The sequence below is a fragment of the Penaeus chinensis genome, chromosome 13 (assembly GCF_019202785.1).
Source record: "Penaeus chinensis breed Huanghai No. 1 chromosome 13, ASM1920278v2, whole genome shotgun sequence".
NCBI lineage: Eukaryota > Metazoa > Arthropoda > Malacostraca > Decapoda > Penaeidae > Penaeus > Penaeus chinensis.
Window position 1 is genome coordinate 3937092 of NC_061831.1, and position 2500 is coordinate 3939591.

General features: G+C 31.6%; 1 protein-coding gene across 8 annotated transcripts in view; it reads left to right on the forward strand.

Moving 5' to 3' along the window:
- LOC125031849 (longitudinals lacking protein, isoforms H/M/V-like) overlaps positions 1–2500 on the forward strand; it is a 63471-nt gene that overhangs the window by 29197 nt on the left and 31774 nt on the right. The window contains exon 7 of one of the 8 annotated variants that reach the window (XM_047622833.1): positions 1–29. This exon is cut by the window's left edge and continues 846 nt beyond it. The exons of the other annotated variants lie outside the window; for them this stretch is intronic. The gene's annotated coding sequence lies outside the window, so the exon portion shown is untranslated. Of the gene's footprint in view, positions 30–2500 lie in introns of those variants that run through there. 8 annotated transcript variants of the gene reach the window in all.

Below are 2500 nucleotides of genomic sequence, written 5' to 3' on the forward strand. Positions count from 1 at the left end.
AAAAAGGATTATAATAAAGAAGAACACTTTTTTTTTTTTTTTCTTCTTTTTTTCATGCTTTTGATACATATATTTTTTTATTAATTATCAGACCTACAGTGTCTTCAGAAATGAAATGAAAGTGATTGGTCATGTTGGGCGGTTTTTTTCCTCATCTTATATGTCGTGTCGTTGCCTTTGATTTTTTTTTTTTTTTTTTTTTTTTTAATTAAGGAAAGAGGTGTATGTATATGTGCTTCCATACATATATACAGGAACAGCAAACACATTAAGCCTGTCTATGATGTATAGCAAATTTTATGACTTGATTGGTGCAGCATTAAAAGACTTTGTCTTGAACGCAGCTTTATTATTTGTTTCCTGAGTTCGGTGAAAATTATGTTACTAATGGGACGAGGTTATGTTAATGAAGACTTTTTTTTTTTTCTTCTTTCTTTTCTTCTCTCCACTTCTTTCTATCTTTATCCTGCATTCTCAAAGATTTTACTTTGTTACTGTAGAAAAATGTAATTATATTTTAGATTTAAAAGGATGGTGTCAAAATAAAGATGAATACAGTGTATGAAATGTATTCTTTATGTAGTTTATAGTGAAATACAGTTTTGTATTAAACAAGTGTACAGTATAATGTATAACATTTGCCATATCTTGTAACATATAGAAAGGAAATTATATATTTTCATTTGTAAATAAATTTCAAAGGGAATTGCAATGTTGTCCATATATTTAGAATTTTGGTCTTCAGGTGAAAGGAGAATTGAGAAATGTGTTATTAATATGGAAACCTGGTCTTGCTATTGTCAACCTTATTTATTATAGCTAGAGAATAATGTGTATTAGATTTTGAAATAAATTAAACAAGAATTAAGTGTAAGGTAGAACATAAGAGAGGGATGCAGATAGAAATGAAAATTAGTCTGGATGTGGTTTGCATATTTATTGCGTGCTTGTGTGTCTACATGTGCGTGTGTTTGTGTACGTCGATTGAGTTTGGGAAGGATGAATGCCTCTTTGGTTACTCTTTCCCATTTTAATTTTCAGTTAATTACATATGATTTAGCGGTAATTCCCATTAAGCAGAGCTATACAGTTACCCAAACCGAGTCCATATTTCTATGATGCCATAATTCTCTTGGGTGTTTGACTTCTGTAATGTGAGCTTATTACTCTTATCAGTATCAGGGGAGATTTGCTTGTCCATTTTTTAGGAATATACCGAGTAAAAAATAAGGATTTCTCGGCTCTTTGTTTTTTAATCTTCGGGTATATTTTTTAGGATCTTGGTGCTTGGTGTCAGTGAGTAGTAATTAAAAAAAAAAAAAAAAAAATGATATCCTTTGGTATCATGACAAAAATAGTTTATTTGCAAGTGATTACACTAGCACCATATATCCTCTCCCCCCCCCCCCTCCAAAAAAAAAAAAAAAAATGAATTTGGAGAATTTTCCTCTTAGTACTTGCATTGAAGCGAGTGAGGGTGTGAGTTTGCATGTGTCCTTGTGTGTATTGCAAATACAGACAACTACGTGATTTTTGTATTAACTGCAATATTTGAGTGGATGCAAGACAATTTGAAAGAACTGATTTTGTTCGGTTGCCAATTATATTTCTTATTAAAATGTATCTTCCAAGAGTAAGCATTATGAAATGCCATTTTAATTTACCTTCTTTTTTAAGTAATAAAATGGTGGAAAAAGTTTCATAGTAAAGATGATATTTAAGAAATGTGTTTACGTCATGTATTTTTAATTTCTGTAATGTTTTGATATTTCTGAATACATATATCATTTAAGTTTGTTTCTAAATATGTCAAAGACCCAATGATTTTGTTAACTTCCAAATGCCAATGTATGTATGTTAATAATAAATTACACATCTGGTGCTTGCTTCTTGTTTATAGATATGCTTACTAGTGCTACCATATTTAGTCTCAGAAATGCAAATCATAAAAGATTGAATGGTGATTAACACATGAAAATCTAGAGCTGCAGTTGCACACACACTCAAAATGAGCTGACAGATAAACACATGCATTCTTTCAGATGCCTGTGTAATTAGGCACACATGCCCACAGTCACACTCACATACACAGAAACATTCCTGACAACATAATGGTTTTGAGCAAAGATTACATTACAGTGTATGGAAATGATACATCAGTTTGTTTAAAGGTGATATGGTATAAGGCCCAAGGCCCTTCTCCACCCATATGGGACCAATCTTCCCTGGCTCTGGTTGCAGCTAACAGGAAAATAGTGATAAGTAAACCCTACCACCATTCCCTGCTCGTAAGAGGGATGGTAATGAATACGAGCTGTGTTACCTTTTAGCTAGCCAGACACAAGATATAATAAATTACTTATGTATGTTTGCATTTTTATGAAGACACATAACAGTATCATAAAGAAATATTAGAATATGGAGAAGGTTAAGGAACTTGAAGTACTTGAAATAGAAAAGAATAAAAGAAAATAGTCGTACAAAGTTGCTTTTGATGAAG